Raw genomic sequence first — 12,540 nt, forward strand, 5'->3', positions numbered from 1 at the left:
GGTCAGACAGATATATGAGCAACAATGAATACTCCATTGGTAGAAGTTAAACTAGCAACTTGGAAAGACCACACCATCTGGAGAATTTCAGTAACAGCTTGTCTGCCTTCCTTAGGCCCTAAGCAGATATAAACTAGAAGAACATATGGATATTGCTCATTATAAATAACCTTAAAGTTAAAAAAAAAGGTGGGGGGAAGCTCAGAACTGTTTTACTTATACCAAGAGATGATAAGACAAGCTAAAGTTTTCCATTTTGCTCACTCTATAATAAATTGCAATTGATGTTGTAAATGAAAGTGGCTTGAGTTACTCACTCACCTGGCCATCTGGTTATTGTTTATTAAACACCTACTGTGTGCCAAGCACTGCATTATCCTATGTATACAGTGACAAAATAGACATGGTCTCTACTCTCAAGGGGCTTAGAGGATAGGTGGGGAGAAAGAACAAGCAGGTCACAGTTATAACTGATGCTATGTGTTTTGGAGGAATTGTTTCTGATTAGGGTAGAAAGCTTCATTGCTATTAATACTTCATAACAGGAAGAAAAAGTAGTATTACTTAAAGGAATTATATATAAATTGCTGTATTGATATCAATTATGGAAAGATGCAAATGTTGTCTGAAAGGTTAATAACCCTCCTCAACAATTTTTTTAAATTATGACACGAATTGAGGGGATAGTTACATTTAATATTGGTGAGTCTCCTATAACCACATTACAATCTAAAGGAGCATCTGTATGGCAGTACCAGAAGGGAGCAATTCTGTTACACCTGAGGGTATTGAAGAATATCAGTGATGTTTCCTTCAGTGTTGTCATAAAATCCAAAGTTCTAAATCAACACTGTCTTCATAAACACCAGAAGGAAACACTACGCTCATTTGGCGTTCAATCTGGCAATCACTTAAGAAGTACAAGCAATTCAGGGAACTTCTGTATTCTAGAACCAGACATGTTCTGTGGCACTTTTAATTACCAGATTTTCTAAGAATACAAGAGTGTCACTTTCAGATCAGGCCAAATATTGAATCTCAGATTTCAGTGAAACAATCTTATGAAAATGTAACCAATGGTCCCTACAGCTGGCTTTGGTTATTTAAAGAGCACTACCAAGTCACAAGAGCATTATCAAGGGGCTACCAGGTAGCACTTGGTCAATGTCAGTCTTCAAGGAAATGGACTTGATGATCACTACAAGTAGTGAGCCCTCCACAAATGTTAGCTGCATGAAGTGTAAGAGTCCAGATCCTAATACAGAACATGGTTGTGCCCACCATTTCTAGGAAACAGCTCTTGTGCAGAAAACGGAACATCTGCATCACTATACACTAAGTGGAAACAACATTACAGAATGTATGTTGTGTGCAGATATACCTAAAAGATCCACAACAGTACTGTCTGCAGCTTACAATGAAGCTAAGATTTTATCCTAAACTGTTCATGTTTAATGAATGCGTCAAACCTCTGAAACTCTACTTTTCATAATTACCCTTTATTTTCATACCTCTCCTCCCTCCCCATCATATTTTTTTTTCTTTTTTTACTGAGTTCCAGCATTTCTTCCCAACATTGCCTCACCGCCGCCCTGAGTTCCTCCTCCCTAAAAAGCTATGCCACGTTGTATCATACATGTTCCTCATGATTAGCAGACTTATATTACGGTGTTCGTTGATCTTTTCTACATACATAGCATAGGTACTCCTTAATATATTTAAAACACTTAAAGTGAAAAACAAACAAAAAAACAAACAACTCCTTATGGGATGAGCTCTTTCTTCCATTTTCTCCAAAGGGCTTCAGTGAGAGTCTAAGGTGTGTAAGAGACTCTGGTTGTAACTGATCTCCCTTTATGGCTAAATTTTTGTAGGAGTATTTACTGTCCTCCTAGCTTTCCTGATTTTGTATTAATTAGGTATCAGTGTTCAATTCCTCCATTCACATTCAAGTTGAGATTTAAAGCCCTTCTAATCAGGCTGCAGACTATACATATACATGGCCACCTGCTCTCTGAAAAGGCCGTTGTCTTCCATTTCCCCTGAACAGACACACAGACACACCAGACTTTCTTGTGTGGCCTGCTAGCCTGTAATATGTACTGCCTTCACCTTCTGGAATTTCATGGAAACCTTCATTCCAAGGCCACTCAAGATGTGTGGTCTCAGGGAAGTCTTCACCAGCCTCCCACCAGCCATTTCCCCACGTTTGCCATGACCTATCATTGCCCTCTGATTCATGTAGAGCTCTTCCCTCAATTCAAAAAAGCTTTTGGGATCCGAAAATTATTTGCCCTACTCTTCTAGGCTCGACGCAGTCTTTTAATGAGCAGTGCACTTAAAACATTAGGGGTAATGAATATTTCTCTTTGCACCTTAATCTTAGGTTAGGCAACTCTTTTCTCTACTTTGATGATTTTTAAAGAAATATAGGCTTTTCTTCAACTACTAAGCAATCTCCACTCAAACGCATTCTGCCAATAGAGTCAGGTTAAGTTATCCTAATCAGCATTTGGTTTTCCTGCTTTAATGACAAGATCTGCTTGGCAAACACCGCATGTTCTCACTCATAAGTGGGAGTTGAACAATGAGAACACATGAACACAGGGAGGGGAACATCACACACCCACGCCTGTCAGGGGTTAGGGGGCTAGGGGAGGGATGGCATTAGAAGAAATACCTAATGTACGTGACGGGTTGATGGGTGCAGCAAACCACCATGGCACATGTATACCTATGTAACAAAACTGCACATTCTGCACATGTACCCCAGAGCCTAAAGTATAATAACAATAATTTAAAAAGATCAAAATTCTTATCCTGACATCCATGGCTCAGTACAATTCATCCCTACTTTTCAAACTCAAACATTTCTCAGCCCTGTGCCACCTGTACTGTCTCTTGGCCAAACTGGCCAGTCAGAGTTCTTTAGGCATACCCTAAGTTCATCCAACTACATGATTTGCATATGTGCTGCTGCCTAAAATGCATTTTCTCTTCTTACCTTTGCTTATTTGACTTCCACTGTTCCTTTAAAAGCCAAATCCATTAACACACCAATGGCCTTTTTCTCCCTCTGGACCCACACAACACTCTGTACCACGTAATTATAATAAAATCGTATGTTAGTTGAGTAGTTACTATTTTCTCTAACTATCTTATAGGCAGCTCTCATCATCTATGTGTCCCCCTAAAGTAAATATTTGCATCCAACTTTCAATTACTATCAGCTTTTAGTCATTGGGGACTTTAGACCAGTTAGACAAACCAGAAATCACAAAAAACAAGTTTTCAGGCAGTTAAGCAAGCATCTCTGCATCAAGCTATCCTTTAGAAGACAGCGTGGACATGAAATATAACTATCTATCATTTCAATTCTAGTACATGTATGTTTTCTGAAAAGCCTCAGCTGTAGTTGAACCTTAGCCCAGGCAGAAATCAGTATTAACCCTCCTTACTAGCAACCAACTATTGATGGAAAAGCCTGTTCTATCAGCACATACTTGTTTTCTACTTCAAAAATGAATTGCATTTAAGTCGTTTAATTTTAGAGGTAAAGTGGGCAGGAAGCAACACAAAACAAAATCAAGTAACAACAATAACAACAAAACCCAATGCTGATATAATTAAAGCACAGCTGACACTTCCCTTTAAAGGATGGATATTTGAGCACCTACTGTGTGTAGCCACTGTAACTTCTGATCTTCTGACTCAGAGGGCAATTGTATGTTTCCCTAGTAGATTCACATTTTGTCCCAAAGCCAAACTGGTTGAGCATTCTTCATATGATTATGCCAGCCCTCTGACATATGTTCAAACACACTTGGTTTATTTCTGTTGCATTAAATGGTAACAAAAAGCACTTTAGCATCTGAATTACATATTACAGAAGACTAGACCAGGTCTTGGCTCCCTAATAGGACACTTAAAATATAAAAAAATAAGTGAGATCATTTGGATGCAATGTTTAGAACAGAGAGGGCAGCTGTCTTCAATATGGACACAATTAGGGATGAAGTTATTCGCTTTCCAGTTCTTTGGGTATGGATTAACTATAGACCTTAACAGGACTTAACTGCTCTGCTCAGATGAGGTTTAAGTGGTACCTTAAAGTTAACATCTGTGCGCCTCTACTAATTTATGAAGCATTGCCGCATTCTCCTCCTTGATTATTCACATTTAATAGTTTAAAGATATATAGGAAAGACAGTCTTCTAATTTTCAGCCTGAATGTGTGGATCTCTAGAATTTAGCTTGCCTGATACTCAAAAACAATGAGAACAAGACCATTTAAAAAATATCAGCTTAGTTATTGCGTTGAGAATTGTATTTCTAGGACAGGTACATTTCAGAAGCAACTGCAGGAGTTCTGAGGAGTTTTTAATTTTAAAATCAAGGCAACTCATTTCCTTATGGAGAAATGAAGCTCAGGCCTTATATAGCTTGTCTTATATGGCAAAGCAAGGCTGTGGGCACAGTCATTTGCAGCTTAGAACCCAAGCTCTTAACCATGAATCCGTGTTGGCTTTTCAAAACCAGAGTTCCAATTATATACTTGTACATTACACCCTTGTATTTTTCAGTTTGAGATGTGATCTCTGTTTAACATCAGGCATTCTTAGGACTGTTTTTGCAAGATAAGTGACACAACTAAGGGCCAGAGACATTGAATAGCATGCCCAAGAAATGGCAGCACTGCCATTCCCATGCAAGTCTGTTTAACTCTCTATCCTGTCCTTTGTCACACATGAGGAAGACTTTTGTTTTGATTTCTGCTCACTGCGAGTTTTTCCATTGCTAACCTAGCGTCAGACTTCACATAGTAGGTAATTGCTAAGCACTCAGATAAACGCCAAGATGCAAATCATAAAGATTCATAATTGAATCCTGGCTCTACCACTTACTGATAACACCTTGGGCAAGATACTCATCATATTGGAGCCAAGAAATAGAGATATCTTTTCTATTTCAGGTTACTTAAAGTGAAAGTCGAATGGGAGAAAGGAGCAGTGCTTCATTAGCCATTAAACTTTACAAACACTAAATGAAGTAGCTTCATATATGGAGAGGCCTTCATCTGCACTTCTAGACATGGCATAAAAACCAAATACAGAGTTTTATAGGTTAGAGAAAACCATCTGGTTCAAGGGTAATGATCTAGTTTACTGGAATCTTTTTTAAAAGAGGTAACTGGGACAGTCTCCTAATAAATGGAGATTAATTATACTCTAAAAACCCCAGCAGAGGGGAAAGGATTTGGAAGTGAGGTGATAATATCAAACCAAAAGTATATTGGATTTCCTAGGATCAAGAAAGCCATACTTCGTATATGGGAAGAATGTCCAAAGCCCATGCTTTTTCATCTTTCTGCATCCTAAGGTTCAGTTAAACTGCACTGTGTTTAAATGCTTTTTCTTTATTGTCTCCATGACTGAAGGAATTCAAATACTTTGTTATGATTTCCACTGAACAACTGAATCCTAAAACCACTGAATTATGAAAGTTACTCTTAGATTACATGGTGGAGAGCTAGTTTAGATACAGCTGGATGGGCCCTGCTGCCAGAATTTAGTTCAGGAGACCTGGGGTGGGGACTGAGAGTTTGCAGTTCTGACAGGTCCCCAGCTGATGTTGATGCTGCTGGTTTGGGAATCAACTCTGAGAACTAAGGTCTTAGATGAGTTCTCTCAAGCTGTGAAATACACATCAAGCTAAATGTCCAATTTTGAAAGACTGAATTAATTTGTCAAATGCAAACTTGTAGTATGGCAGCTCATTTTTCACATAAACATCAAAGTCTTTTTGGGAGTAACATTTTGCGTCATACTGCTAGATAGAAATAGGGTAGTTTTTTACCAAGAAACAACATTAAACCATATTTCCCTCACCCAAATTTCTTCTAGGTTGAATGGTGCTTCAAATTCAGCATTCTAGGATTGTTGCTTCCTATTTACCTGCTCTCTTTACTCTATGGTTACCAGAAAATCTAAGTGACAGGCCTCATACATTCTGTTTACCTTCAACTTAACACTCACTCAGCCTGCCCCATTCACTTAGAATTTTTACCCGTTGAACTTAGTTGAAAAGCACTTGCCCCTAGCTAGCTAGTATAAATGTAGTAGGGAAAACTTGCCAGGCTGCTTCTGTATTGCGGTAGTAACTTTTAGGTTCCAGAAATTTCATAAGCTTTTACATTTTGCTATCTAGATGATGCAAGAATTAGGAAGGTTAGAAAATCAAGTATGGGGATTAAAATAAGTTTGGAGGGGGTCACATAAGTAGAGAGGAGATTCTACTTCACTTAGTAACTTCCATTTTTAGACCAGGAAGCAATTTGTTCAGATTCTACTTACCCTAGAGAGGCAGGCTTCCTTCCAGGGTAGAAGGATGCGAGAAGGGGAGTAACCATGGCAACCTGCCCAGCTATGTGGGCAAGGATAGTATGGGGCCTGCACACACTCGGAAGAATTTTTATTTCTAGCCTAGTCATTCAGTTTAGTCCGGGTGGTCCCTCCCTTCCCACTTCCTTCTGTGATAATGCTGACTTCAGGGGGAAGGATTGCTCCTTCTCTGTCGGGAGTCTGCGAGGGTATGGGGAGGACTTAACTGAGACCAGCGAGGTCAGCCTGACCAAACCAAAGTGCAGGCTTCCAGGACGAGAACAGAGAGTAACTCCCTCTCTGTTCTAGTGTGAGCACAAGCAAACACACTGGCTTTATTAAAATCAAGTGCTTGAATAATTAACCTTTTTCAGGTAAGTGAGGGGTATTTAATTTTCATGAAGACATTTTCCATTTGCTTTCAGTTTTCAAAAAGACACTTAATTCAATTGTTCAGGGGGGAGCAATAACAAACAAACAAAACCTTCAAAATCAGATGGAAAAAAGTATTCCAAGTATATTAGATGAACTGTGTTCCCAGCAGTCCTGGGGTACTATTATTCTCCCCAGAGAAGCAAGCTGAAGTACAGAGAGGTTATGGAATGTGCCCAGAGCCATGTAACCTGCAACCCTGTAGCTAGGATTTGAACCCAGGCAATGGTACTTCAGAAGGTAGTTCTCAACTACTATCCACTTGTGCCCTGCCGGAGGCAGCTAGTGTTGAATGTTAGCCCTCTGTGTCCATACCAGCCATCATTTGTTCCCTTAATCAGGAATCTGCTTGTTTTTTGCCTTTAAGTAAAGACTGAGGAGTCTGCTTTCCTTCTGATTTCCACCAGTTAATCCAGTCAGGATATGTTGACATCATGAGTTGAGTCTCCTTTAAAGACACATATCTGATGTTAAATCTGATTCATCTGGCTGGATTTGGTGGCTTATGCCTGTAATTCCAGCACTTTGGGAGGCTGAGATGAGTGGATCACTTGAGGTCAGGAGTTCGAGACCAGCCTGGCCAACATGGTGAACTCCCGTCTCTACTACAAAAAAAAAAAAAAAAAAAAAAAAAAAACCCAAAAAAAACAAATTAGCCAGGCATGGTGGCGGGTACCTCTAATCCCAACTACTCAGGGGGCTGAGGTCAGAGAATCTCTTGAACCCAGGAGGCAGAGGCTGCAGTGGGCCAAGATCACGCCACTGTACTCCAGCGTGGGCAACAGAGGCAGACTCTGACAAAACAAAACAAAAATCTGTTTCATCTAAATATGATTTTGGCCAACCTTTGTGCAATTCAGCGGCACAACTTCAACTTTAGCATTACATAGCAGTGCCAGGGAGAATTTTAAAATACCACATCCTGTTACTCAGGTGTTTCATATTGCTAATCTGGTTCCCATTCTGGTTCTATCTAAAGGGTAAAAAACCTTGTGTGTCTGGTTAGTTACCTAAACCTTCCTGGCCAGTAAGCTTTCGAGTCTGTCCAGCTGGGGAGGTATGTTCTGATGAGCATTAGGACAACTTCAAACCCCAGGAGGGCTAACTCTCAGCAGCTTTCCCAAGCATTTCAACGTCTTGGCTCTGTCTTTAAGAAGAATAATAATTAAATCCTCAGGCTAAGGGAATGAGGAAGAGAAACACGCAGAGCCTTCAAAATTATCCAGGTGAAATATCAGCGGTAGCAAACTTAGGTTTATGGACATATGAAGGTAGAGTTAGAAATGAAGCAGCATAAAAGCCCATGTCACAGCAAAGCTTCCTGCTTGGCCAGGAGCACTCAGCAAGGACGACATCTTCTTGCTCCTTTAACCTTCAGGTAATCGAGGACTGGTTGAGCAGGCCAGTAAATATCATTCTCAAACAGCTGGTCAGCAGCTGCTAGAGGTCCCTGTTCTACCTTCATGCCAACAAGTGCCTTAAAAGCAGTGCCCTTCAACCCAAACAAGGCGACTGAAATCCATTCAACCTTTGGAGAAAGACAACAAACAGGCCTAATGCACAGGAATTTGGACTTTCAGTTTAATCTAAAACTATAAAAGTCTTCAGTAGAAATGCAAACTCTGGATTTTGCCCTTCACAAATTAGACAAGGTTTTTAACAAGTGCTTTCTTCCCTCACTTACATCCTCAGGTAAAGATCAACCATCAAGATCAAAGATCCCCAGAATGGCAAATACATGTGTGTATGGGCTCAAAGTTGGAAGACATTCCTCTACCATCTACTTATTCTGGTTATAGGGTAAAGTATAGAAGGGTACAGCTGAAAAAGAACTGGTTTCTAGGTCAGTCATTTGGATAAGAAGGGATCCATCGAGCTGGGAGTGGGAAAAGAAGGGGGAAGTTATTCACCAGCAACAGCAAAAAGAATTCAGTTGGCCTTAGGAGGAAACTGATTAAGGATTTGGAAAAAGTGGTCTGTCCCAGAAACACACATTGGCAAAGACCACCAGGTCTTCTTCATGCTTTCTCTAGAAGACTTTCCCATTGTACTCTCCTTGTTAAGTGTGGCATTATTTCCACATGTCCAGCACTCCACCAGAAAGGTCCTTTTCTAAAGATTTCAAAGGGCTCAAGCCTCGAATACTCCTGAATTCTCAAGGCAATAAACTTTCTTACAGTGTCACTGAGGGCCATCTCCCTTCGGAGAGGGGAGACACAGAACCTGGAGTGGGCGGGGCACCTGGCCCAGAGAACAGCAGCCTCCCAAAGTCTGGCTGCTGGGCTAAGAAGCATGGTGACAATCCATTTGGTAGCTGCAAGCTCCCTCCTCCCCAGCTACTTCTTCCCTCCCCAACAGCCAGTACGTGCATTTGTGTGAGAAGCCAACCTCAAGATTGTAAGGACAATCAAGTATACATCACATCAAAGCCATTCCAAGAGGCTTATCAGACATCTCAAAGGCATTTTTTGTAACTGCCTTCTTTCCACTCCCATTACTTCTGTTTGCATTCGTTATATCATACCTCCTTTTCCCGTATGCCCCTGCTTTGCCTGACTAAGGCCAGAAATTTTTTCATTAAGTCGCTTTATAGAGCAATAGCAACATTTACTATTCGTGAAGTCGCCCCTCCATAATTTTTAAGTCTTTCCATGTGTCTGGAAGCTTGTTTCTGCTCTTCTCAGTTTACAGAGTGGCTCTCTTCCTTCCAAACAAAAACTAAAAAAAAAGGGGAAAAGGTGGGGGGTGGCTGGGGTGGAGATAACATCCAGATTCCTTAAGTGTTTTTAATCCAGTTAAATTTCCCTTTGGACTCAAACAGCTCCCCTGCTGAAACTGACTGCGGACCTGAATTCCAGGCTCAGAATTAAGTCAAGAGGGAAAGACGGCAGAAACAAATAACAGAGTCAGCTCTATGCTATGAAAACCGCTATGTTGACTGAGGCTCCATGGTTTTAACCCATTCATTTCCCCCCCACCCCCCCCGTTTTAGAATTCTTACTTAATCTTTTTAACCGGCTTACAACAGGCAGACAAGCGCCATATAAACCCTGCTCCCTGCTACGGGGGATATAAAACAAGTTTCTTAAGTCCCTTGGGTAGATACTTCCTTGGGAATGCCGGTGTAAGACAAAGTTCACATTTTAATGCCATATGTTGTCAGTCACCAGGAAAAAGCTTCTTGTGGGCACAAGCCAGGTCCCCAGCCTTTGTCACACAGCAAAAATAAACACCCTTCGAGGAGTTAATTAGGCGGTCAGCAGCCACCTCAGTGTCCTAGGAGGGCTGCCAGCAGACCTTTCACACACACACACACACACACACACACACACACACACACACACACACGACACAAAAGGAGGCGTTTGTTAAATGTCACAAGCTGGACATCTGGAGTCGGATTCAAAAGGTAAATACATTCCGTGGAAGCATTCCTCAGATGTCAGGCCACAAAACTGCTGGTTTCCCCTAGCACACGGTCTCATTTCTAAGATTCCCCACAGCCCAAGGTCTGTACCCAAAGACGGGTAGCGGGGGACGAGAGAGGGGGAGCAAAGGAGAGAAGGAGATCTTAAAAAAAAAAAAAAAAAATGGAGCCAGAGGGAAGAAGGGTTTCGAAGCTACTCACCGGCTAGCTATTGCCTCCGCAAAGCGAGCATGACTTCCCCGCGCCCGGAGCCTCCAGGCTGCAGCGCAGCGGATGCGGCGGGCCTCGCTTAAATAGCCGCCGGCCGGGAGCTTCGGAGCCGCGCGGCCACTCCCGGCGAGAGATATGGTTCTAATCAGATGCTGGCAGCTGAGGACTCCCCAGGAATGTGCCAGGATGTTTTTGCTGCCTGGGCTTGGTAACTCCCCCTCAACGTGTCTGCAGAGTCTTTCAAACTTAACTGTTTATTAACTCGCGCTGCAGCGGCACAGAGGACCCGGCTCCCCTGGGTTCCGCGAGCCCCACCAGCTGGGGGCGATCGCAGGGACCCAGCGACGGGAGTGGAAATGTGTTCGGGACGAAGTCAAAAGTCCCAGACCGACGCGGGCGGGGGGCGGGTGCAAATAAGGACAGGAAAGGGAAGCTCTGGAGGAAAGGGGTGGGATCCACCGAGCTTCGTTTCACAGATCCGCTCCCTGGATTGCCACTGAGAGTGATGTGGCACACGGAGTCATCCTAACCAACCCGTTGGGGCCCTTTGAACAAAGGGCTGCCTTTACTCCTGACTTTCCTGACAAGGGACAACGGATCCTGCGCAGATCTGCAGTTTCTAAAGTTGATCGCGCGATTGGATTTGCCCCCCTTAGAAGAAATTAGCGTCTCCCTCACTGCGGATGCAAATGCGCTTAAATTAGTGGGAAATCTATGTGTGCATATGTAAAACATACTGTATTTACATATGAAATATAATCATGTATATGTGGATATAAAAATAACATTCTCTCTATGAAATCGATATGAGCAAAATATGTTCACGACTATGTAGCCTATTAAATAAGTTATAATTGTGATACAATCAGAGATTCTATATAGGCTTCTCTTACAGTGTATATACACCCATACGTAGACACACAACATGACTTTATCTGCATGAATTTCCATAACACTTCCTGTACCTCTAGGAAAAACATGAACTGCAAGAAATAAAATATTTAAAAATGTTAAGGTAGAGTGCTGAGCGGTAGAAGGTACTCCGCAGCTAATCTTAATGGGTGTAAACAAGCTGAGAATTCATTTTCTCCATATTTTAAAATCAAGAACTATTGTAAAACATCCACAGAAGCTCTGCTGCTTTTTGGAGAATTCTGAAATTACTCTTGTGAAAGACGTGTCTCTTTTCCCTTTAAAAAAAAAATTAATTGTTTAAAGTCAGAGGCAGCAGGTAGTAAATGTGAAAATGCTAAATTGTATCTCGGATGGGAGGGGGTTATTGATTTTATCAAGTAAGCAACACAGTGGATTTGCATTTTACCTCTGGAAACTGAGGGTTCAAATAGGGCTCGTGGGACACCAAGGATATATTTTGTGGTCCATGCCTAGCCTCGACTGCGAAGCCACTGTGTAATTTGGGGTAGCTCAATGTGAGTGGCAATGTCTGCTCTCAAGTAGGTCAGGCTTGAAACAACCGGTGTTCGGGGAGACTGAGGGGTGCAGAGCAGCACAGCTGGCCCGGAATTCTACCTCCCCAAACTCTACTATTTCTCATCCCCCGACACACCTAGGGGTGCAGAGGCAGGGAGGGACACGCTGGCAGTTTTCAATATTCCCCAGAGGTAATTTGCTATTAAAAAAATGACTTTGTATGAATGACAGGAAGTATACAAATTTTAGTCCTAGGATAGTATTCTATTTATAACATTTATGCAGAGAAATTTAATTCTAGTACATTGTAGAACACAAGACTTTGTTTCTAAAATCTAGAAGTCCAGTTTCACTCTGTTGGCTAGGTAGTTGGAAAAAGGGCTGCTGATTTCAGGCAAATGGGGACTTTGATAATTAGAAAGACATGGGTGTCTCTTTTAACCTCAACACGTAATATTTTCTAGACTAAGAAGTGCCCATTCAAATATATTTTTTTAATTGAAAGACTCTTACCAAGAAATACTAACTTATGTTTGCTCTACCCCACCAAATGGAAGGGATTTGTCTAAGAAGCCAGAGGAAGAAAATGATTTCATTTGCTATGAGTTGTAGTTTCAAGAGAAGACTTTGATGAAAACAGTTCATTTAAGAGCAGTGGGC

General features: G+C 41.6%; 1 protein-coding gene across 6 annotated transcripts in view; it reads right to left on the reverse strand.

The window, feature by feature from the left end:
• DAB2 (DAB adaptor protein 2) overlaps nucleotides 1–12,540 on the reverse strand; it is a 74,237-nt gene that overhangs the window by 40,668 nt on the left and 21,029 nt on the right. For 4 of the 6 annotated variants that reach the window (XM_015139945.3, XM_015139946.3, XM_015139944.3 and 1 more), the window contains exon 1: nucleotides 10,441–10,617. The exons of the other annotated variants lie outside the window; for them this stretch is intronic. The gene's annotated coding sequence lies outside the window, so the exon portion shown is untranslated. Of the gene's footprint in view, nucleotides 1–10,440; nucleotides 10,618–12,540 lie in introns of those variants that run through there. 6 annotated transcript variants of the gene reach the window in all.

This window comes from Macaca mulatta, chromosome 6 (genome assembly GCF_049350105.2).
Source record: "Macaca mulatta isolate MMU2019108-1 chromosome 6, T2T-MMU8v2.0, whole genome shotgun sequence".
Lineage (NCBI taxonomy): Eukaryota > Metazoa > Chordata > Mammalia > Primates > Cercopithecidae > Macaca > Macaca mulatta.